This window comes from Gorilla gorilla, chromosome 5 (genome assembly GCF_029281585.2).
Source record: "Gorilla gorilla gorilla isolate KB3781 chromosome 5, NHGRI_mGorGor1-v2.1_pri, whole genome shotgun sequence".
Taxonomy (NCBI): Eukaryota; Metazoa; Chordata; class Mammalia; order Primates; family Hominidae; genus Gorilla; species Gorilla gorilla.
In genome coordinates, this window is record NC_073229.2 from 36864737 (window position 1) to 36891002 (window position 26266).

Below are 26266 nucleotides of genomic sequence, written 5' to 3' on the forward strand. Positions count from 1 at the left end.
TATGGCACCTTTGTGGTGCGTGTATTCTTTCCTGTGAACCCTTTAGTGGACGTACATGACAGGTGAGGGAATTGGAGGCTCATCTATAATTTCTCTACAGGAGGGATTTGGGGTCTAGAATACTTGCTTGAACGCTGGCTTTACCTAGCAAGAATAGCATTTTACTCAATTTGTTATTATTTTGAGACACTTTGGAAAAATTTCTGGAGATGATAAGAATTGTCCATATTATTTAAAATGATGCTAGCAGCTGAAACTAATAAATTCCAAACTGAATGCCTTAACACAATAAAAATTTACTTCTTATTCATATAACATAATGCATATTCCTGGTCAGGTGACTTTTCTCAAGTACCAGGTCAAGCTTTCATCTTGTAAATACTGCCTTAGAGGTATCAGTGATGGCTATGAGATTCTCTGAAAGCACAGCAGTCATGTAGAAGCTCTCCCTTGGAGAGCGTTTCCTCAACCACGCTGTACTATACTTCCTGATTCATAAGTTCATGTCTTTGTAGGGATCAGCAGCTACCAGGGATGACCTTGAAAAGATAGGACTCATTGTGCACGGGAGTTTTATTTCAAACCTTCATAATTGAGGCTTCTCATTTCCTTTTTCCCCTGACTGGATATTGATTTTCTTCATGCCTGAATGAGTTTTTAATCCTGCCAAGGTGGAAGTTCATATTTGCAACTTTTATTTCTTATTTCAAAATAAAATGAAAGCTAAAAATGTCTGATTAATTTTCAAAAACTAGAAAAGGTTAGTTCTTTCCCACCCCCATATAGCACTAAAATGAATGTGCTAATTTAGCTGAAATGTTATGAGATATGTACTATTGGGTGGAAACCAAGTATGGAAATTCCATAAACATTTCCCACTGTGATATCTCTTCAGAGACACCTGCTCGCTTCCTACCAGATTACTATTCCAATAATAAAAATGTAAATACATTCAACATCAGTAAAAAGAAATTCACCTACCAATTTTGGGAAGCCTTAGCTCTCTAAGCAAGTTTTATGATCTTTTACAACAACACAGATGACTCCAGTCATGGATCAATACACTATACACATTTGTATATGAAAATAATGGTAACTGCCCAGATTCTATCATTATCTTCAGCTACAAATTTCAGTCTACACTTACAATTTAATTATAGTTTTAAATGTTCTCCTCTAAACATTTTTAAGCAACCAACTAGCCTCATGAACACTACTGACTCTTAGTGAAATGATTAGTGGAAGGATAATTGCATGTCAGATGTTGTGTAACTTTTTGGGAGCCAGTTTCCCACAGCATTTTAAGTTCTTGGAATTCCATCGATGATGTTCTCACACTATTCATGCTCAAAAATTCACTGGCAACACACATCTGTGTTTACCCTTTCAATCATGATAATGTCCACAATACTTTTTCATATTCCTAGAGGATTAAGTAATACCTCCAGAATCTTAGAAGACAAACATGACTTATGTTGGACTTGAAATCATTCTACCATCCATAATAGGAAGAGTCTAAAATTGGAAACCACCTACACACTAGAAGCAAAAGATTTTCATAACTGCCTATTTCTGGCTTAATAGCAAATTAATATAATGAAAAAGATCTGTAATGTAATGACAGAAAATATATAACCCTGGATATGGATCCCATTTCTTGCTCTTCATCTGCAATCCAGATCAATTCTGTTTAAATTGGATAATTTTTTCAATATATGAAATATGCCGTTGTTCATATTGGTACTTTGTTCACAGCAACAAATACACATGGAAGCAATCACAGAATGGAGGAAAGTCATCAGTCTTTCCTTATATAGAGTCGAGAAAACTCTTGACTCATCATTACCCTTTCTAAAAAGGTCTTAGGAAAGAAATATAGGTACCATCAGGTCAATTTCCTACAAATCTGGGGTATAATCAGAATTAAAATAACAGAAAACTCTTGAAACCAGATGTGCTCAAAGCACTTGCCACCACTCTTATTCCCACTCTTTTGGCCAATATCATTAATTGATCACATTAGTCTTTCCCACTGGGGCCGGATTCAGGCACAGAATCTTGCTCAACGTACAGTGTTAGCTATCAACTACCAATTAACAATTGAGCTAAGTTGTAACTCAGTATGAAAATCTATTTGTCATTCTTGACATAGACGATCCCTGGGTAAGAACTAGAGAGAGAGAAAAGCTACACAGTCATGACCTTGGAAATCCTCTCTGTAGATTCAAGTGGTCCTATCTACAATAAAAGCTGCTATTTACATTATTGCTGAGGCTATTTCCTTCTGATATGATTTTGCCTTAGGAGGCTCGTGAAGCTTTTCTGGCAAGCATTATCTGTAATGACCATATGCAGGGTATACAGAATAACAGAGAAAAAAGTTCAACTTTCATTATACCTAGAATACCCTTTTTCCTCTGTCAAAGTTTCACCAGTGATTAAGCTGTGGCTATACAGGCTGTCAAATGCAGGAACTTCAGCCAAATAGACTGGGCCACCTACCATCATGGTGGGGTCCAAGAAGTACTTTCCAGGGGAAACAGGTCAGGACCACTTTATTTCTTCTCAGTCTTTGAAAAGTAAAATCTCTGTTGGCCCATAGCCACTTGAGCAACTGTTTCACTGAAAATTATTTCTGCATCATAGACAAAACAACACACATACTAAACCACATGGCCAGTAGCTTTTGTACTAATTGTCAGTCTATCTTTTCTTTCTTTCTTTTATTTGCCCTCATTTCCTCACTTAGTTATTTTTAATTTTTAAAAATCACATTGTGTTGTTTTTAGGCAACTTAAATCATCTGTGGAACAAGGGAAGACATAAATACGTAAAAATGAATTAATACGTAAATACATCCAAATTTCCTCCACTAGTCTTCTTATACTATGCAATCCACAAATCTACCACTGAAGGCTTCTGAAAATTATTTGTTTTGATTTTGTTTCTATTAGCTAAAAGGATCTGTTTTCCAAATCATCCAAGAGAAGTATGTTAAAGGCATTAAAATATACCTAAGAACAATAACACAATACCACCAATATTGTAAATCTTATGGTGACATTTTATCCACTGGTGCAATGTCCTTTATTTGTACATTTAAGATATTATTGGGCTTTTTTTTTCTACATGAGGAAGCTGGAGCTATTAAAAGTATTCCATGGTTTAACCAACCTTTCGGGAAACATCAGAGGTACAAACAGCTATAAGAAGTTGCTTCGTGTCTCTAGGGGATAATATTCCCCTGAAAGAAGACATTACTTCCTCTCTTTATTTATATCTGTGAAATCTTGCTTTTGACTTGACCAAGCTGAAGAAAATAATGTCTCTCAGGTAACTGATAGACTGTGAAATTAAGTTCAAGAAATCATATCACTTGAAGAAGCAATCTTTATCCCTGACTCTACCTGCCATCACAGGCTTAAAGAAATCTGGCTTTGAACTCATCCATCAGTTCTGTTTCCTCTACTGGTTTTTGCATTTGGTGGAGGAAACTGGTGGTTTTTAGATTGACAGGAAAATAAAAAGTTCAACTGAGAACAAAGCTTTCTTACAGGTATTTTTGCTGGCAGTAGTGTCTTTTTCTCCTTTGAGCCCTCAGAGCATTTCCTAGTTTTGCAAATATTTTCCTTTTGAGGCTGTCTTACCACAGTTGTCAGCAAGATTTATGATAAATGCAATTTGTAATAGACAAGGGCTGTTTCTTTGTATGACATTGGCCAAATATATTGCTCTTTACCTGAGTATTTGTAATTGTTGGTGGTTTCAACTTCAGTGTTGAAATGAACTTGATTTCATGTTAGGGAAGCAGCCTATTGTCTTGTTGACAAGAAGCAGATTCTTATTCTACACAATGAAATTAAACTCACTATTTATTGTGCCATTATTTATGTGTCAGATGGTTGGTGTATATTCTTCTGAGTCAAATAAAAATAATAGGAGTTTTTATTATAATTATTATCCTTATCAAGTAGTTTTAAAAACAATGTCAAAGTGATTAAATAGCAGTTAAATAGCTGACTGGAAATTAGAACTTAAACCTAGGAAAATCTGAATTCCAATCCTGTATTCTACACCATTCTCCTCCCATCATCAATATTCTCTAAATACATTTCTCCCAGACTTCAACTTTTTAAAATACAAACTTTATACTAATCACCTTTCACGGATCTCTTGATGATAATCACCTTAGAGTATGTATATTCCTTCCCATTTCAAGGAGAATTGAAAAATGCCAGAATTCATGCAGCGGTACACTGTACTATATTTGGTTTTTTCCAAGTTTGCCATGAACTGTGTTTGGAACATTTAAGTTGTTATCTTAAGTGTTTAATTTCAATGCTGTATTTCAGGAACCAGTGAAAATAAATCAACAAATCTTATGCATTATTTTTCAATATACACACAAAAAATCATTGTCTAATGTGATTAACATATTAATGAGATCAGACACCTTATTTGTGTTTAAGTCATTCTAAACATTTTCTTTTTAATATTCTGTGGGATTTTAAAGATATTTCAGGGAATTTTGCCTCACATCCTTTATTTTAATTTTAATTACTTTTTTCACCATGTCTACCTCCATTTTTTCTTATACTCCATTTTCTTGTTGCTCCATTTTTTTGCGTGTATAAAATATTATTTGATTCAATAAGAATGATATGACACTTATACAAGAATGTGTCTGTCAACTGGAAACAAAACCTACCCAATGTAGTTATCATTTTACTTTTCACAGAACAGTTTGGACCTTTAATACTCCCACAGAGCAATAAGTAGATCTATGTGTTGTTTTAGAAATATTTTATTTCTGCTGATTTTTCTTACTCTTTTCCAGGCATATGCGTCAAACAAATAAGTCTATCTAGCTTTCTGGATGCTGAGAATTGTCACCTTTCAGGCCAGTTTCCAGTTGTTCATTCACTTCACTAAGAGCTATGTTTAAGTGCCTGTGTGTGTGCCAGGGACCATACTAGGCACTAGGCTATGGCAGTGAAGCAGATAAAGCCATCTGGGTCCTCGAGAGATCACAAGTCAGGAAAGAAGACAAAGAGAACCTATAATCATACATGTGGTGAGGGCTACAAGAGGAGAAGGACTGAGTGTTGTCTGAACCAATAACAGAAGACTTAATGAGCTTGAAAGATTGAAGGATCAGCAGTATCTTCTCTGAAGAGGTGACATTTGTATGAAGAAATAAAGGAATCAGCCAGATGTCAATGGCAGGGGAGGGACATTCAGGCTTTGCAGGCAACAGGAGTCACTTTTGTGAGGAACAGAAGGTAACATAAGAGGCTGGCTCCTTTCCTTGCCCCATGTTCATGGCAAGGATTCTGAACATACTTTATGGAAGTTTATTTTTCCAATGTATAAAATGAAACTTTTAGAAAAAAAAGCTTTTACTACCATATTTCCCTCTTCTCATACATTGGTTATTTTTCAAGTCTTGACAAAGATAAGATGGAGATGAAGCCAGAAGACAATTGTGTGCTATTAGCAAGGAGGTATTTCAAGGAACCATTATTTTTCCTCACCACAGACATTGTGATAAGTTCTTCTTTTAATTTATAGTTGTTGTAACTCTATGAGATAGCTATTATTTCTATTTTTGCAATGGAGTAAACCGAGGATGGGGGACGGTAAGTTACTCACTCTGGGTGAACAGAGCTAGAATTTGAAACCAGCTGTCTTTGACTCAAAAGTATAACACCTCTACAAAGTAGCAAAGGCACAGAGGGGGCTTATCATGAGCATAATTAGGAACAATGATCATCCAATTTACATGAAGTTAAGGAAAGTACACAGGAGATGAGGCTGGAAGGTGCAATGTGATTAGAAAAGTATACAAACAGGTATAAGTGAAATTCTTGGCTTTCTACTCAGAGCCTAGCTCATTTCCAAATAGGTGTCTTCTCATTATCACCAACCCATGCAAGGAAACCTGGCCATCCCCAGCTCAAGGGGCCTTATATTTCTACAGATAATTTTAATTCCCTCAACAGCAATTGATCAACAATATATGGCAAAGTCAATCACCTTTCATCACTCCCCAGCTCACTGGAGTTGTTTTAGGAATGCACAAACAACCAAAATGAAAGGGGAAGTATAAGAGGTTCTCTAAGAAAAAGTTCCATTGATTTTCTTTTTTAAATTTCCTGGAAGAGATGTGAGACCCAGAACTGCAGCAGTCATTTCACCACAATCCTGAAGTGGAAGCCAATCGAGGTGAGGACTCTTAAGTTTTAAAGGAGAACATGAAGAAAATATCAAAAGGTGCTTAAGATCTTTGCTCCTGGAATCACCTGGTGACTTCCCATCCTGGCTTTGCCATATACCAGCTGGATGACCATGGGCAACGTATTTAACTTCTGTAAGCCACCATTCTATGATATGATCCATGTGGATATTGATAAAACCTCATATGGGTTTTGTGAGGATTAAATGAATATATATAGAGAGAGAGAGCTTAGCATCTCACACTCAATAAATGATTGCTTCATTATTAGAACTCAAGCCACAGTGAAATATTTATGTCTCTGATGAAACAGGAAAGTTAATGGCTGTGTTTGAGTTTAAGGATCTTAACAAACATTACCAAATATTTAATATGCTAAGGCATGTTTCAGTATAGATTTTCTGTATTTGGTTTAACCAATTACTTTCATACTCAGAATCAGAGTCGGGAAATTTAGTATTTCAACCAATCTTTCATAGTTAACAAAAGAGCAAAGGCAGTTCAACGGATAAGAGATAGTCATTTAACAAATGGTTCTAGAACAATTGGACATTCCATATAAAACAATAATCTAGACACAGATTTCATATATTCCACAGTTTACTGAAAATGGATCATAGATCCAAATGCAAACTGCAAAACTTTAAAAATACCAAAAGATAACAGAAGAAATCTAGGTGACTATGGGTTTGATGATGAGCTTTTAAATATAACACCAAAAGCAGAACCCATGAAATAAAAAGCTGATACATTGACTTTATTAAAAATAAAAACTTCTTCCCTACAAAAGACACTGTTAAGGGAATGAGAAGAAAAACACACATTGGGAGAAAATATTTGTAAAACACGTAATTGATAAAGAACTTGTGTTCAAAATATACAAAGAACTCTTACAACTCAGCAGTAAGAAAATAAACAGTCAAATTTTAAAAATGGGCCAAAGATCTCAACTAACACCTCACCAAAGAAGATATATATAGATAGCCTGGCAAATAAGCATACTAAAAGGTGTTCAACATCATATCTTCAGGGAATTGCAAATTAAAATAAGATACCACTGCACACCTATTTGAACGAGTAAAATCCCAAAAACACCACAACCAAATGATGGTGAAGTTGTGAAACAACAGAAACTCTCATTTATTGCTGGCAGGAATGAAAAATGGTAGAGCCACCTTGGAAGACAGTTTGGCAGCTTTCTACAAAGCTTACATAGTCTTACTATACAATCCAGCAGTTACGCTCCCAAGGATTTACTCAATTAAGCTGAAAACTTATGTCCAAAAAAAAAAGAACCTGCTCATAAATGTTTATAGTAGTTTTATGAGTAGTCTCCAAATACTGTAAGCATTCAAGATGTTCTTCAGTAGAAAAATAAATAAACTGTGGTACATCCATACAATAAAATATTCAGTGAAAAATGAAAAGGCCATGAGAAGACAGGGAGGAAACTTAAATACACATTACTAAATGAAATAAGCCAGTCAAAAAAGGCTGCATACTATATGATTCCAATTGCCTGATATTCTGGAAAAGCCAAAACTCTGGAATAATGAAAAGATCAGTGGTTGCCAGGAGGAAAACAGGAAGAGGAAAGTGGAGAGGAATGAGTAGGTGACATACGATAGATTTTTAGGGTGATAAGCTGTTCTGTATGATACTGCAATAGTGGATGTATGTCTTTATGCATTTGTCAAAACTCATAGAATGGTAAAACACAGAGTAAACCTTACAATACGCTGTAGACTTCAGTTAATAGTAATGTATTAATATTGGTTTACAAATCGTAACAAATACACTGCTCCAAACAAGATGTTAACTGTGGAAACTGTGTGCAGGAGAGGGGACGGAATATGGGAACTCTCTGTACTATAATCTAAATTTTTCTGTAAATCTAAATTTGTTCTTAAAAAAAGGCAATTAATTTTTAAAAATCAATAGCCATATTTAAGGATTTTTAACAAATAGTATCATATATTTAATAGAAGAGTCCATGCTTCAGGGTGTATTTTCTATATTTGCAACTTATTTACTGAGATCCAGAGTCAGTAAATTTATCATTTCTCCAGATTTGGAACAAGGAAGAGAATCAGTTGCGAAACTGATCATGGTATGTAAAATTATTAAACTGCCTCAACTGAAACTGACATACAGCTCAAGTTTTATACTTCACAGCACCTATGATCCAAAAGAAAAAGGGGACTTTCCATGAAATCAGATTAAATAAAGACTTCAGCCTTGGCCCTTTCCTCATTCTAAAGGTCTGCCATCAGCTTCATAAATCACCTAGGTCTAAAGGAAAAACAGAGTTACAGAGGCTAAAATGTAAAACAGTGAGCTTCTCTTGATCATCAGCTGGATCCAAGAACAAGGTACTCAATTTCATGTTCAGAAATCCAAAGAGCCCGAGGAACACATTTCACAGACTTCTACCAGCAAAGGAAGCTTGCATATTTACTCTGCGATTTGGCAATTTGAGTTTATTTCTGTCACAGTAAGATGTTACAGGGGGAGGAGCAAACTACTAGTGGGTTCTCCTTTTGAATCTGGAATGAATTTACTGATGGTTCATCATCTTGGCCCTGAAAAATACTGTTGTAACAATGAAACTATATGTTTTTAAAGTATTTTTAATGGAAATAACATAGATAACCATAAGAACATTTTTAAAAATTAATTTTCGTTTTTCTTGCATACCTTTGCATTTACTTTTTATATTCCTAGTAGTGGCAGGAGTATTAATAAAGCAATGATGATTTTTGTCATTATTACTCATTATAGAATCGTTATAGAACCTGGGAGTAAGTCACTTCTTTAACATTTGGGCTGGGATATATAGGGTAGGCGAGTGCCCTTTTTAGCCACAGGCCACCTCAAATCATTGATGAGTAAGAAGAAAGGGTGGTAGATGTGGTGAGTAGAAAACATAGCGGACAGAGGACAGAAAATAAAACATGGCAAGAAAAGGTCAAGGTCAAGTGGCAAAGGAGAAGCACAATTACTGTTCTGAAATGTGAGTCAGGGTCATACTACTCTGCCCACCCTCCATCTCTGCCAAAATGAAGACTGTCCATTCCCTGGTAATGTGGGTTCTTGGCCCTCTACCTGCATTGATAAATTCACTATACTTTGCAAAGACTATTTTTTTTAATCATGCCAAAATGCAATTCTAAATACGTAATCATAGATACCACTCCCCTCTCCTCAACAACAGGGTCTGGCATTTAAAGGATTTCCTGAACTCAAAGCTATGGCATCAAGCCATAAAACCCTTTGGGTTACTCTCAGCCTATTCTTGTTTGTTTGGCAACAAAATAAGGCAGAATCAAGAAGCTTAGGAAAACTTTTAAGGAGCTGTAGTCTGTGTGGGATGACCACTCACCACTCTCAATCCCTCCTCCCTGGCAACTTCTCATATTTTCTGTAAAGCAGAAAGTGAGGTTTCAGGCTACATAAATCAGAGTCAACTGTCTTGCCTAATAAATATACAGATTCCTGGGCTCTAACATCCTAGGCATGGTGTCTAGTTGCCTGCATTTTTGACAAGCATTTCAATTAGGTCTAAAGGAAAAACAGAGTTAGAGGCTAATATGTAAAACAGTGAGCTTCTCTTGATGGTCAGCTGGATCCAAAAACAAGGTACTCAATTTCATGTTCAATGTGAATTTAAAGCTTTCTGTAAGTCCTCCTTCCACCCAACTACCTGCCCTAATTTTGCTCTTTGGTGACTGTCAACTGAGCTTTGCAAGGGTATTAAAAATAACCACCATATTCACAGCTACTATTTAAAGAAGTAACTCCTCTCAAGGATGTTTGCATTTTTAAGGAGTCTCCAAGAAGTTATAATCTCTTTCTTGATGAGAAGAGAAAAATGATAATATTAAAGGAAGCTACCTTGTCAATTTGTGTTATGCACAAATGCTCAAATAATAAGATAATAATCACAACCAACATTAACAACATTATTGCTAATTCCTATCACAAACCATAAGAGAAGTAATATCTCCTTTTCACTCAAGAAATAACTGAGGGTTCTTGTGATAAAATGCTTTGTTCCAAGGCCATACATTTAGTAGATACCTAAGTCAGCCTCATATTAGGTTGTTTGGGCTACATAATTCTGGCTCTTTCTATTAGACTGTAATTCATTCTGAAAAAAAAAAATAGCTTTTCACAGACAAAATAGACGTTAGACACCAGCCTTAGAGAATTCTGGTGACATCCATTTGGCTAAAGTTGTTGGAACTCTCATTATTTTTATGGACAGTTAAAGCATTTTACATGTTTCCAGACATTTCATTAATAAGGTTTAGCACTACTGGGTTGAAAATATGCCATTTTCATTACTGCCCTGAGATTCTCCCTGTGCCCAACTCTTTTTATTTCTGCTACTTTCGTTTCATTTCTATCACCTTTCAAAAAGCAGCGTGTCTCAAATTATTTATCTTTGAGGTTATTTGCATTATTTTGAACTAACTCCAAAGAACGGTTATAGATTTTTAGAGAAGTGTAGGAAGTGTGGGAATTTATTTGTGTAATTCTTGCTTGTTGACTGGGGAATGAATTCCCAGGGTTTATCAACCTGTTCTGTCAGTTTGACATTTAGTTTAAAGTATTTGCCACTCAGATTCTCAAGGTACACAATCTCCTTCCTATGTTCATCTCTTGGATATTTTTGGAGAGGATCTTCTAGGTGTGAATTCTGGATGCATTTTCCCAACTATTTTAGGTTTTTTTTTAAATTTTTTTCTAGCAAGAACACAATTCTGAAAGTCAAACTTCCAACATGTGTTTTGGAAACTTAGGTAGCAATTTATTAAAACCAAACATTAGTTTTACTCAAAGACATGACTCGAAGGCTTTGGAATTATTCTGAACTTGTAGGTACTCTTGAAGAAGCTACATGCAGAGAGGCCATCATTCATTTGCTCTGAATAAGAGAAATCAATGGTGAATATAAAGCACATATGATGATCTGCCTTGGTGCATTCATTGCATTTGATGATCCTGGGTGTACTTGTTTCGGAGGCATTGCTCTTTACTCTCTGTTCCTCTGTGTTATCAGAGGAAGAGCAGGTACCAAGGATTTTCCTTTCTATCAGCCACACTTTGGCTGTGTTTGGTCAATGGTAGACACAGGCAGAAGCTTGTGGGAGGTGAGGGGTAAGGAGAGAAGAAACCCAGTATTTCTTTCTCTTCTTCTCTGCCAGCAGACTTTTAGACACTGGTTTTGTACTCTCTACAGGGCCAGCTCCTTCATATCTTTCATATCCAGCACCTTCATAATCTCCACATTGCCACTTCCAGCAGGACCCGTCTGCTATGCTTCCGGCTTCCACTCAGTAACCCCAGCCCCTATGCCAGGGAACACTACCTCCTTCCTTTATCTCTCCAGCCTCATACTAGGAGTGGTTTCCTGCTGTTTAAATATCTTAGATTACTCTATTGTGTCTTATTTGCATTTTAAATTCCTCCATCACCTGTATAACCAATTCTCTAAGTGTAGGTACCGGAACTGGTTTGTATTTTTCTAGTTAAACTCTGACTTATATATCTCTATGCACATGTAATTTATCTTGGTGTTAATAATGTTTTTTATTTCAGTGCATTGTAATGGCAACATGGAGGAGTGTGGGGAAATTACAACAACTCTATTACCCAAATGTTGATCTATAATCAATTATTAAGTATTTGCCATTATGTGTGTTTTAATAGAAGAATGTATGTTTTGCTGAAAGAATTTTTTTTACTTGCCATGCTAATCCTTCAGCAACCCTTTCTATTTCTACTTAAGGGAAAGCTTTTGGAAGAAAATAACACCCCAATTTTGGGGTTATTTTCTGCTCAAAATTTTATTTCAGGTACATTACAGATTATAATTTTTTAAATATATTTTAAATTTTAAGCCAGCAGAAATACAGACACCTATGAAATGTTTTCGTGGCAGCATCAATTTAAAATTTAAACTAGTACATAAAACCTCTTCACCTACATTCAAAAAATTAATTACTAGTATATTTTGTGAATTTGTACACAGTACAAAAGAAGGTCAAATTTACTTTTACCACATGCAGTTTAAATGTTTAAAAAGGCTAACCAGAGACTCCCAAAGCTTGGTTGAACACTCCTCTCTTAGCCAGAAATACTACTAGTGGGGAAAGCCATTCCTAGCTCTGGTCCCAAATTGTTACCAAACAATGCTGGTTTTCTCCAAATCCTGCTTCTTAAAATTTGTGTTTACACAACTAAGCTGTATTTATAGCTTCCATTACAGACAGATGAAGCCATGTGTCTGAATTTTGACCCGTGGAATGTTGGAGAAAGTACGCCCCTTTTAGTCCTGACCCCTAGAAGCTTCCTGAAATAGTCTCCACTTGTGCTTTTCTTTCATTTTGCCCAAAGCAAAGAATATAATTGGAGAACCTGAGTTCTTAAAGATGGCAAGCTACAAGCTAGAGCTAGGTTCCCAAATGACTGTGTGAAACAGAGTACAGCCCCTCTACTAGCCCCCAAAGGCTGATATGCATGAGATGCTAATGTGTTGGAAAAATTTGCTTTTACTATGTTAAAACACTGAGATTTTAGGATTAGAGTAGCAAGTATTTACCTTCATTAGTGCACAGATAAATTATGCACTGACAGAACAAAATTTCAGAGATATACTGCTAATCTGAGATGTAAATTTCTCCTTTTGGATTCATTTTACTAATTCTTCCATCTTTTCCTCTCCTCTTCCTTCTCATAATTTCCCTGTGTTCATTTTAATATGGAAAAATAACCTCTGTTGAAATATAAATTTAGGAGGGAATGCTGCCAAAGGCTTATCTTATGGAGTGCCTTGAGAATTTCACTTGTATTTTATTTTTCATTGCTATAGCAAGAAACCTTTTTGTTAGGCTTTTGAGGGGTGAAACATCAACAGCAAATAACAGGGATTTGCCCCACCTGTTCTCCAAGCTGGACAAAGAACTCACTCTATATTTCTAGCAATTGGGTCTTTCTAAATAGGCCATCAATCTCTTCTAGAAAGGATAATCTGCTCCTTTGCAGGAGAAAAGGCATGAAGGATGTCTTTTAATGAGAACCTTAAACAAATATCGAGGGTTGGCAGGACCATGAGGATAAGGCAGGAAAAAAAACAAATAAATGGTTCAGGATATCTGATGACGTTCTAAGGTCAGAGTCATGCTGGAGTCCGTGAACCAAATGAAGCATGCAGGAGGGACTCCATGTTAAGTGCTTAAGGCCAGTGCATGGAGTAGGGAACCTGTCTCATACTCATTCTCATGCTTCCCTGTTAGTTGACCAACCACCATTTAAGGACTCACCTCTGATGCCCCAAGACAACTGCACACCTAATGGAGTAGTGAAGGCACAAAATAACCAGTGTTTTGTGAGACAGATAAATCTGTGCCAGTGAGTCTTGAATCTAGATCAGATGGGAGTGGATGCTCCATTACTTAAAAATTGTATGCAACTTTATGCTAGGCATGGACATGCTACATTCTTATTCATTTCCACCCTTCAATATTCTTAACTGATATGGCTTTGTGTAGATTATCCCAAGTAAAATAGGGAACTCAGGGGCTTTAATAATGCAGCTGCCACTTGGATCAAAACTTTTATAGTTAGTATAAGTTTAGCTCCTCTTCTGTGTGGCTTGTTAGATCATGCTGGCTTCAGAATGGCGTCCTCGGAGAGTAGAAAGAACAACATCTTCGGAGTAAAAAATCTCTCTATCTGGTCATTGGGAAATCAACATATCCTTCTTTGAATTTTTCTTCTTCTTTGGGCTACTTACATCATGGAGCTGTGACCAGGTTGAAGTGATCTATGTGAGTGCATCTAGCATGTTGCCTGGCACATGGCAAGAACTCGGGAAATCTAGAGATACTATGCAAGCATAGTTTCCACAAGTAAATGGACGTTTATATTTCTGTATCCAGGGAAACCCAAGGATAACATCTATTTTTCCTAATAAAGGTATAGCCGTGCTATTTCCCTCATATCTGCTTGAGCATTTGACTTTCTTCTCTTCATAGTTCCTTTGGGCCCGAAAGCTCCAATAGTAGAAGGGGGATGCAGGACATAGGAAATAAAGGCAGTCATTTTCCTTGGTACGATGAACACCCCACACTTCACACCTTGTCCCAGTACTAGCCCCAGAATGGCAAGGATTTAATTGACCAACTTCTGATCCAGGAACAGCCATTATCTCCTTGAATTTTTACAATCCCAAGGAAAAGGGATTCGAATCTTCATTTGAGAGATGAAGTCTCTGAGTATCAGAGCATAACGTTACTTGACCAACCTCATATAGCAAATCAGAACTTTATCTGGAATTTACAACAAGGACTTTGTTTATCATTTGACTTACATAGTTGATGTAATTTTCTCATTTTCCAAAATACTTTTCTGCTGTAGTAGCAAAGGCAAGCAGAGAGATGGATTTTCTTCCTCCTCCCACGTCCCCACCTTGTTCTTTTTGTATCACTGACAGAAAACCAGAACATTATCTTTGTGACACTAGAAAACTTGCAACTCTCTGACACTGAAAGAAACTGAAGCCAGTGCCAGTTTTCCTTATCTTGGTTCAATAATTCCATCCTCAGAGCTATTCACTGCCACTGGCCATCGGAGCTCCTCTGCTTCTACAGAAGAATGACCTCTCATTGCACAGTTACCTTCATCCCAAAACACCAGAGTAATTTCCAGTTAGGATAGTGAATCGTGACCAAGAAGTAAATACTAATATGTCAAATCTAAATAACAGCTTCACTGAAGATAAGCATTCTACCTATTTTTCAAAACTTTGGAGTTATTATTCAAAGACCACTACGGTTTATGAACACTTCAGTCTGCCTTATAAGCTATTGGATGAAAAGACACAAAGACGTCAAAATCAAATTTTTTTGTCCCTGGGGACATAATACAAGATAGGGTACTCGTAGTGGTCAGAGGAGAGGAATGAACAGTAAGTAAGTATATGAGTAAGTAAGTAAGTACATGAGGTGATGGGAAAGTCTTCCTGAAAGAAGTGAAAACTGAAAAGTGATTGGGATTTGAAAATACAAGAAGGGGCCAGGCGCAGTGGCTCACGCCTGTAATCCCAGCACTTTGGGAGGCCAAGGCAGGCAGATCACGAGGTCAGGAGATCGAGACCATCCTAGCTAACACGGTGAAACCCCGTCTCTAATAAAATACAAAAAATTAGCCGGGCGTGGTGGCAGGCGCCTGTAGTCCCAGCCGCCTGTAGTCCCAGCTACTCGCTACTCGGGAGGCTGAGGCAGGAGAATGGCGTGAACCTGGGAGGCGGAGCTTGCAGTGAGCCGAGATGGCGCCACTGCGCTCCAGCCTGGGTGACAGAGCGAGACTCTGTCTCAAAAAAAAAAAAAAAAAAAAAAAGAAAACACAAGAAGGGTTAAAAAAAGAATGATCTAGGCCTGGAAGAAGAGGATAAACAAAAGCATAGATGAAAACTATGTGCAAGGAATGGTATAGACATTAAGAAAACAAATTTCACCAGAGAATTAAATTGTGAGGAAAGAAAAAAAATAAGTTCATGAGTTACTTTCAGAAGCTTGTACCATGTGGAGTGTTATAGAACAGGACAGGACAATTGGACTTTATCCAATTGACACTGGGGAGTTTCTAGGGGGTTGAAGTAAGAGGCCATGATGTAAGGGATGTTTAAAATAGATTAAAAGGCCAAAGTTAAATGAAAAGAGCAAGTTCTAGTATTTGATACTACAATAGAAAAATTATAGTTTATAATTTAATGTATGTTTCAAAATAGCTAGAAAATAAATATTGCAGCGTCCTCAACCGAAAAGAAAGATAAATGCTTGAGGTGATAGATGCCCCAATTACCCTGAATTGATTGTTGCACATTGTATACAGATATCAAAATATCACATATATCCAAAAAGATGTACAACTATAATATATCAATGAAAAAAATATAAAAATAAGTGACCCCTACCCCTGGAAAAAAGTTCAAGGGGGGAGGTTATTCTGGGTAGAAAAACAATTGTTAGAAATAATTCAATTGTCCAATAAAAATTGTTGGATACTTGGAAAAAAAAAAAAGGAATGAAAGAGTAAAAACAAAATGTATCAAAAAACAACATAGTTGGATCTAAAATAGTAGAAAGAAACATCACCTGGAATAAATGGCTGAAGGATTTTGCCAGTGGTTCTCAAACTTGAGTATGTGTCAGAATTTTCTGAAGAGTTTGTTAAAACACAGATTTCTGGGTTTGAACTCCAGAGTCTGTCCTTATGGTACAGAATGACAGGCAGGCCAGGTGCAGTGGCTCACACCTGTAATCCCAGCACTCTGGGAGACTGAGGAAGGCAGATCACTTGAGATCAGGAGTTCGAGACCAGCCTGGCCAACATGGGGTGCAACCCTGTCTCTACTAAAAATACAAAAATTAGTCGGGCATGGTGGCACATGCCTGTAGTCCCAGCTACTTGGGAGGCTGAGGCAGAAGAATGGCTTGAACCCTGGAGGGAGAGGTTGCAGTGAGCTGAGATCACGCCATTGCACTCCAGTCTGGGTGACAGAGTGAGACTCAATCTCAAAAAAAAAAAAAAAAAAAAAAAAATTAGGGCAGAGACATTCTTAAGAGTCCCTAGAAGGTGGGAATCTGTACCTGATACTCAACGTCGAGCACCGTATTGTATACATTTCATTTCCCATGGTCAGAGTAGGTGGGCAGTAAAGGCAGGAGATATTGTATTCCTGCATATTAAATCTCACTTGTCATTTGAACATATAATACCATAAACATGTTTCTTTTCCCAAACACCAATAGCTGCACCCAGGCTCTATTTCTGAGGCCAGAACAACAATTTAACAATCACATCACCCAGCAGTGATATGCTATGCATTTTCTGAAATTATCCAAAATGAGAACTCCTGGGATCCATAACTCAGCTCTCCCCTTCCCACATGTGCATGATTTCTTTCACCTCCTATTATGCTCTTTGGACCTGTAGTCACGCAAATGACACAAATGAACAGCTGTATTCAGCCAACCAGATGGTCACATGTGGGAAGAGATGGGATGGAGACAATAGAAGTAATAGCCTATAAAGTAAGTTAGTGCTACTGAAATTCTACATTTTTTTCTATTAAAACCGAGTGAAAGGTTAATTATTTCCATCCTTATTCAGTTAACAGAGGGAATTAATCTCAAAGGCACAGTAAGAAATTTTCAGCAAAATTTCACAACTGCTTATCCCAAAATAGGAGAGGAGAGTGATTGAATGTTTGTTGGAAAGCATGATGGAAGCAATGAACAGGCTTATGTAAAACTCTGCTTGCTTGAGATATATAGCTAAATTGGTAGGTGGTTGGGGAAGAGAACAAGAAAGGAATCCATTCACTCTTTTGAATTAATATTGAACCCTGATGAAACAAAGGATGGTCTTTTGCAAATGACGATATAAACTTTTCTCAGTTCACAACAAAATGTATGTTTAACATGGGTCACATTTAAAGATGCTATGGACACTCATATTTTGTAGACATAGGAATATTTATAATCTTTCTAAATTTTTCATAATCATGTTTTTACCTTTCTCTTTCAAAAAGTCCTTTCTCAGAGCAGGTTATATGTATATAACAATCCTCATTCATAATAGCACATTTAGTCATATTTCTATATCTGTGGAGAGAGAGAAATGTGTTCTTATTGTGATGGGTACTACTGCTTTGCAATTTATAGATTTACTTGCTGAAGGACCATAAAGCTTATAAATGGTAATTAAAACTCAGGATGAGGGTATTTTACCCATACCTTCATTAACATAAAAAACAATATTGTTCTATTGACTCTGTATTCTTTACAGAAGCATCTAGGGCCCCGATCTTTTGTAAGTAGTTACATAAAATAAAAAGAATGTTATATTCCATTGTATATTAGTACTTAAAAAATAATGAGACAAAGGACATAAACCCATTTTATTTTTTGTTTTTTGCAGTTCTATTAAAAAATAAACATTTGACTTCATTATTAGAAATCAAAAGAAAATATTTTCAGTAAAATTAACTGAACAATAAAACTGAAAAAATTTAAAATATGAAAAAAAGAGAGGCTGGATGCAGTGGCTCATGCTTTTAACCCCAACACTTTGGGAGGCTGAGGCAGACAGATTGCTTGACCCCAGGAGTTCAACACCAGCCTGGGCAATATGGTAAAACTCCATTTCTATAAAAAATACAAAAAATTAGCCAGGCATGGTGGCACATACCTGTAGTCCCAGCTACTCGGGAGGCTGAGGTAGGAGGTTCACTTGAGCCCGGGGAGGTCAAGGCTGCAGTGAGCCATAATCATGCTACTGCACTTCAGCCTGGGTGACAGCGTGAGATCCTGTCCCCAGCCCACCCCACCCCAAAAAAGGATAAGAACCAAATGCTTAACCTTGATTTTATTACATATAAATATTTTTGATTTTTTTTCTGGTTATAAAAGTGAAGCATGCATATTTGTAGACAACTTGGTAAAGAGCCAAGCGTATAAAGAAAAAAATTTTTTAAAAAACCATTATTCTAAGGAAAATCAGTATTAATATTTTGCTATATTTTTTCTAGTCACTTCTTTGTACATTAAACATATATACAGTTATATATGTACTAAAAATATCCTATATTTGAAATAGTCAATGCTCCTTTGAAAAATGCACTATTATATATTATTCCCTTTTCCATAATATTTACATTTTTCAGTCACAGAGTATGAATTATTCCCTAATCTAAAGTCATATATATCAATGTGAAATTTAGTTGCTACTAATAACGATGTGATAAACTTATTTCCTATTATTGGACTTCTCCTATATTTTTGCACTATGATGAGGTGGACAGAAATTTGGCAAGCAACTCATCAGCCAGAGCTAAACTGGACTTTTTAGTTGATTTTATAGAGGATGGAAGAGTCAAGCATTCATTCATTCAAATAGTTTTTAATAAATACTCTTTTTTTAGGCACCATTCTATGGGGGATATTTCAGTAGACAAAACATATAAAAGCCTCTGGCTTCATTAAGCTTGGATCCCAGTGTTGCCATTTATTAAGATAGAGAAAAGTCAAATAGAAAGTGTTTTGTGGGTTTTAGGTGGGAGGTTGGAGTTGTGAAAAATTCTGCTTCGAACACATTGAGTTTGAGGTGCCCCTGAGGTATCCAACTGAAGGAGCTCAGAAAATAAGTCTGGGCTAGAGATATTGGTTTGGGACTTGTCAGCATACAGGTGGGAATTAATACCATGAGAATAGATATAATCATCCAGAGAAAAAGGCTGACCGAGAACTACTGAGAATGTAGGACTTACACCCATGGACCACCAACATTTTAAAAAGAGATATTTGCAAAGAATATGAGAAGAGAAAAGAGGGAAATGAGACTCCTAAAGTTATGGAGACAAGGAGCCAAGATGAGGAGTGGGTGTATTGGCAGAAAAAAAAAAAAGAAAAGAGAGAGTGGTGACATTTTTTGAGAAATCGATAAATATAAAGACTAAGTGCACATTTAGAAACATGAAGTTCATTACTAACAGGGATTAGAAATACAACCCTACTCTGAAGGCTATATACTTCTCTGACATCTTTCCTCCACTGTTCTCACTTCGTTTTAGCCACTTCCTTCTGTGGTCATACCTTGTAATTTGTTCTTTTTGCTGTGCCGCTCCTGAAATCAGATATTACAGTCTGAGATCATCAGCATCATTTCTCCCATTTCACTCCCTCAAATGCTTCCAATACACAAATGTATTTGACATTACACCCCTTGAAACACCAATCTCTTTTCTTTGTATCCATTAGCATTTTCTGTTCTACAGTCCAACACTCTCCCAAGAACATTGATCAACCTTTACCCAGTAAACCAGGAATACCTTAGGGGCAATGGTCATGTGACAATACTCTTGCACTTGTGAACAAATGGAAATGGGAGATTCAGCATAAAAACAAGGTGCATTCGTTTAAGACTTTTGTTTTAATAAGTGGGAGATGAGTTTTAGCAATCTCTTAACAGCAAAACCCAGTAGGAGGCACTGCTACAATTCCATAGTGGATTTAATTGAATTCTGATTAGAAACTCTCAACTCTTTTGTGATCTCCATTAAAAAAAGCCCATCCAAGTACCTGATATTATCACTTATCCAATGAATTCATGTCATTTAGAAATTTCCTGGAGGAGACTGGTTGGACCTATGGAAGACAGAATGACTGGGCTAAATGGCTTTTGTCTTGGTTTGGGTTCCCTCAAAATCATGGGATAAGGGTTCATGTGCAGTGGTTTATTGATATGTGATACCACGGGGGGGGGGGGGGCTGTGGGAAACAGTAAGGAAAAAGGGAGTGGAACAGGAAAAGAAAGGCAGCCAGTTATATGCCAATTAACCCTTTGAGTAACGGGAGCTTAATCCTGCAGGATTCATTGTAGAATATGCGACTCAGAGTTACCTCTACTTCCCACTAATCCCCAGGTAGGAGCTGGAGTATTTGTACCTACTAATAATGATCCTCAGTTAGCACAGTGCCCTTGTGGGAAGAAACAGAGAAAACCCTCAGGAAGGAAGTCCTGCGTTACAATACGAAAGCAGCCTCTGCTCCAGCCTGTTCTGATGCCCTCCTCTCCAAAGATGCCCTGATAGCTCTAACATTCTATCTCCAAGGTATAGGATTCTGTAGAAATGTATGGACCCCTACTTGGGGAAAGGATTTTGTTTAAAAATTGTTTTATAGATTTGAAGAATTATATTCAAAGCATTTCTATTTATTATTCAGGAGACTCTTTTTTGATTGAATTTCATTTAAATAAACCAGTATGGGAACTGTCTGGTTTGTCTAATCATATAACCCAGTAGAAAGAGATAGTTCCACAATGCACAGGTGACTCAATAAGCCCTAACTTGAAGGAAAGTTCGATCTTGTTCTCCTAATTTTATTCTTCTTACCTTTCTCCTTAGTCAACATAGGCTGGCTTCATTTCAGGATGCAAATTAATCTCCAAATCCCAATGGCTTACCCACAACAAAGGGTTATTTTTCAATCATACTGTATGTCTACATAGTGGCACCATAAACATCTCTGCTCCACATTGTCATTCAAGGACCCAGGCTAACAGAGAGTTCATCTTCTCATAGCTACACCCCATGCAAGAGGCAGCCTCTTTTGTCACTGCAGCAAGGGAAAAGGTATGAAGAATGTTGGATATAAAAATGCTCTAGGAAGAAATGCTCAGTGACACAAAGTAAAACCAGCACTCAGGCAAAAGTTTAATTCTCTCAGCAAGGCAATTTACTTCTGCAGAAGGGTGCTACCTGCATTAATCAAGATTGCAAGAGCACAGAGAACAAAGAAGACCAGGGTTTTTTTATCCTTAATGCAGTCCCTATCTCTGTGTGACTCCCCCATGGGCTGGGGTTGGACCGCACAATCTGAGCTGACCCGATTGGCTACTTGTACATATTTTCCTAAATATAGAAGGGAAGGGGGACGTGAGGTACAGAGGTGGTGCATGTGAGACATGCAGTTTCGGGGGAACAATGGGTACAGGTAACCAAGGGAACAGATGTGAGTTATTGATTAGAGCTGACTGGAAGCGGGTAGGCTGTTTATGGTAACTAGGGGCAAGGAAGAATAAGAAAGTTGAGTTTGAGAACAAAGGATAAGGAAGTTAACAGGCTAAACTCTTTGAATATAAACTCAGAAAGATTTATTGTATCTTACAAGAATCACATGAGTTTTCACTGTCTCAACTCAATAATGACAAATCATGTCTGCCCACATTGGCCAGAACTATTTACATTGCAAAACCTAGCTGCAAGGTGCTGAGGAATGTAGGGTACAAAGAGTATAGATGATGAGCATTATTGTTTCAGCCATACCTACCAAATAGAAAAGACTTCAAAGATCATCCAGGCCAAAGATTTTCCAGTTGTGCATGCCAGGAGCTCTATTGCTCCCAGCATTCATTAGGGATTCTTGAAGGTGAAAAAGTTATTCTGCCCCCTCCCGGATGTTAATCAGAAAAGCTTTTCTTCATTTTTCCCCATATTGATGTTCCTTATACAATTTTGTTTGAAGAAAGGATTTTGTTGCTTTTTTAAAAAAAACATACTTTTGGACTATGCCAAATGTAGTCTAACTTTTTCATTTTAAAGGTAAGAAAAATAAAGCCCCAGTGATATATCTTTTTTAAGGTCATGCAGCTGGTTAGTAGAAAACGTTGTATCAGAACGTTGCTAGGGCATTGTCTACGATGACGTCATGCCTCTACAATCTCCTCATTGTTGGGAAAACCCGTTTCTAAGAAGTTTGTCAGGAGTATCTGGAAAAACTTAAGCCCAATGTGATTTGAAAAAAGAAAAAAAAATGAAAGAAGAAAACAATCAAGAGAGAGAGGCACATGGCGGGAGGGAACAAGCTTTGGCAAAGTGAAAAACGGGATAAAGAAGGAGTCAGAGAGAAGCGCAGGAGGTGTGAAAAGGCTGTGAGCCCAGATGAGAGAGCCACACTGTCTAGACTCCAGATGTGAGTACATGGTTTCAGTGAGTCCAGCTCTGGACTCTGTAAACACTTTCCCCAGATGTCGCGGCTGAGCTACAAATCCTTGGACGCGTGACAGAATTGGCTGTTGTTCTGTTCAGTGTGTGACTGGTCATGCTGCAGGCTGCTCTGAGGTTACAACACCAGATAACAAGACTGCCTTACAATCAGTCTTGGATGACCTTGAAGAAGTGAGGCATAGCACTGAGCCCTCTTGAGTGCTTCCAGAGACAAGTCAGTAGAGCCCAGGCTCTCAGGTATAGCCACCCACCCAACCTGGTTGGAGATCAACCTGACCCCCAAAAGGCAAAATAATAGCGAGAAGCTGAGTAAATAAAGTAGAAATAGGCTACTGTTTGCTAGCAACAGAATTTTGGGTAAATTGCCATATCTTTCTGGGATTCTCTTTCCTTTGAGGGATTTAATCAAATGGTCTCTACGTTCCATTTGAACATTGACACTATATAATCCTATAAAATGACACCACGAAGAAAGGATAAACAAGAAAGTCACGTCTCTTCCAAGCTTTTATGATAGAACATAAAAAAGCAAAACATTCTGCTTTGTTAAACAAACTTGGTAAATGCTTGGATTTGCTCTCTGCGAGTCAGCAGCCTCCAGAACCTGGCAATGAGTTGAATGCATGAGAGCTAAGATGGAACAGCTCTGAGGATACAGAAGAGTTCTAGAAAAAGGAAACTATCAAAGGGCTGGCCATAGGCAATAATTTAGAAATCAACAGAATTTATGTTTCTTAGTCTTCCACTCTCACATTCATTCACTAAACCAATACTTAGCATGGGCTATATGCTATGGCCTAGGGATTTAATGGCAAGGGAAATAGCTCAGTCTTCATTCTTACAAGACTCACAGTATAATGGTGGATGCCAACAACTAAACAAAGCTAAAATGGAGTGTGACAAGGATGATCATGGGGATGAGATGTAGGGGCTGGGGATGGGGAAGGTATCCAGACCAGACTTGGAAGACCGAGATCCTGGAAGAAGTACATTTTAAGTTGAGTCCCATCGGAAAGGTGAGAAAGAGTAAGTCGGCTGTGCGTGGTGCCTCACGCCTGTAATCCCAGCACTTTGGGAGGCTGAGGCAGGTGGATCACCTGAGGTCGGGAGTTCAAGACCAGTCTGACCAACATGGAGAAACCCTGTCTCTATTAAAAATACAAAATTAGTCTGGCGTGATGGCACATGCCTATAATCCCAGCTACTCAGAAGGCTGAGGCAGGAGAATCACTTGAACCCCGGAGGTGGAGGTTGCAGTGAGCCGAAATTGTGCCATTGCACTCCAGCCTGGGCAATAAGAGTGAAACTCCATCTCAAAAAATAAAAATAAAAAAAAAAAAGGTAAGTCAAACAGAAAAGAAAAGTTCTAGGCAACCACTTGAGATACGTTGAGGAAGCTGAAAGTAGTGCATATGGCTCTGCCACTTATTGCCTGTGTCACCATGAGCATGCTATTTAACTTCTCTGTGCCTCAACTTCCTTATCTGGAAAATGGACCAATAATAGGTTGCACAGAGGATTGTTGTTAACATTAAATGAGATGGTACCTACTACAGAGCCTACCATGTAGGAGGTACCCAAGAAATGATATCAAATTATCATATTATGGTTTGGGGTTTAGAAAGAACAACACAAAAGTCAGCATGTTGCCCAAGTTTTTAGCTTTAGCACTTGGTTAAATGGTGTTGCCATTCACTCATTTAAGGAATATAGGAAGAAAAGGCAGATGAGGAAGAAGTGAGTTAGCGAGACAGTAAATTCAATTCTGGATGTATTGAGTTGAAGGCAAATGTGCAAGCAGCAGATGGAGTGTACAATAAGTGGCTTAATATACAAATCCAGAGTAAATGAGAGAGATCTGGGTGGAAGATGTCAACACATATATGTCAAGCTGACTGTAAGGGGCACAAAAATGACGCCTTCCATTTCTCCTTCAGTGTCATATTTTGTCCTTCTGAAAAACTTTTTTTTCTTTGATCCACACCGATAGCTTTCAACAAGTAAATTATTCGCCGAATTGGAAACATTAAGAAAACTAAATTTTTTTTTTTGCTTTTTCTTTTTTTTAAGACAGAGTCTTGCTCTGTTGCCAGGCTGCAGTGCAGTGGCACAATCTCGGCTTACTGCAACCTCTGCCTCCCGGGTTCGAGTGACTCTCCTGCCTCAGCCTCCCGAGTAGCTGAGACTACAGGGACGTGCCACTATGCCCAGCTAATTAAATTTTTTTAAGACTGTAAAAAACAGCACCAATACATAGGTTTTTGAAACCTGACAGTCAAATGAAGTTGAACTATTGGGCCAACTTGGCCAAGCCACACAGATAGCCACAGGCTCCTAAGGCATATCTATACATATATATAGATATTTTTTCCCCTAAACATGCATTATTTTCTGAAATGGTGAGGGTGGTAGATTAATAAGAGCCATCAGACAATATCTGCTGAAGTGAAGACTTTAGATTTTTCCTGACATTTCTTCCTATCCAATAAATCAAATTAGCTACAAAACATCATCAGTGTAGCAGATCTGCGTGCCTCTTTCTGTTTTTCATTTCAAACTAATATCATATAAAATAATTAATGGCTTTCTAAGCATTTTCCAGATCAAAAACACATACATGAGAAAACTGTCATTTTTAAGAGGAAGAAAACAACTTTATTTAACATAAAACTTATTGAAAAATTCAAAGGCTGCCAACTGGGCAGGAAATTAAGGTGAGGTCTCTGAAAAGTGTCTCTGTTCATCAACAGGGGGGAACAGCAGGAGGCCTGGCGGCTGTTTCCTAGACGCTTTCCACGTGAAGTCCTCGTTTTGTAAGGCTATAAACTGTCCCAGATAGCATCTCCTTCCCTCCCATCAAGTCTAAAACTTCCAAGCCTCGACTCTCGAATTAAATTCTCATCCTAGCAGGCCTTCTTTTCTGCCATTTTCTATGCCCTTGGACGTCCTGGAATCCCAAATTCTGGTTTACAATTCACTTTCATTTAACCATTGAGCTCTCTGTCATAGGTGCTGGGAAATTAGTGGCAAAAGAAAACTCAGGCTTAGAGAAATATATATATTTTCAAATGGAAATGGGAGCGAGGGATGCAAGAGCCTCTGAAGATTATTTAATTAATGTTGAATATGAAATGTAATCCAGCACTCTATCTAGGACAACTCTCCCACCACTCATGATGTAACCCTTATATTGAAGCTGCTGCTACCATTTCTGCTTTAAAAGGCAGGAGATTTTGTGTTAGAAAGTGCAGTATGTGGTATCCCCCCACCTACTCTCTCTCTTGCTCCTACTCTGGCCATGTGATGTACCTGCTCCCACTTTGCCTTCCACCATAAGTAAAAGCTCCCTGAAGCCTCCCCAGAAGTTGAGCAAATGTGGGCACCATGCTTGTACAGCCTGCAGAACTGTGAACCAATTAAACCTCTTTTGTTTATAAATTACCCAGGCTCAC

At 37.6% G+C, this 26266-nt stretch overlaps 1 long non-coding RNA gene across 1 annotated transcript in view; it reads right to left on the reverse strand.

The window, feature by feature from the left end:
• LOC109027224 (uncharacterized) overlaps nucleotides 1-19919 on the reverse strand; it is a 104544-nt gene extending 84625 nt beyond the window's left edge. The window contains exons 1-2 of the long non-coding RNA XR_010134186.1: nucleotides 19900-19919; nucleotides 17821-17910 (exon numbers count right to left, since the gene is read on the reverse strand). This is a non-coding gene — a long non-coding RNA (uncharacterized lncRNA). The remainder of the gene's footprint in view (nucleotides 1-17820; nucleotides 17911-19899) is intronic.
• Between the last annotated feature and the right edge of the window lie 6347 nt (nucleotides 19920-26266).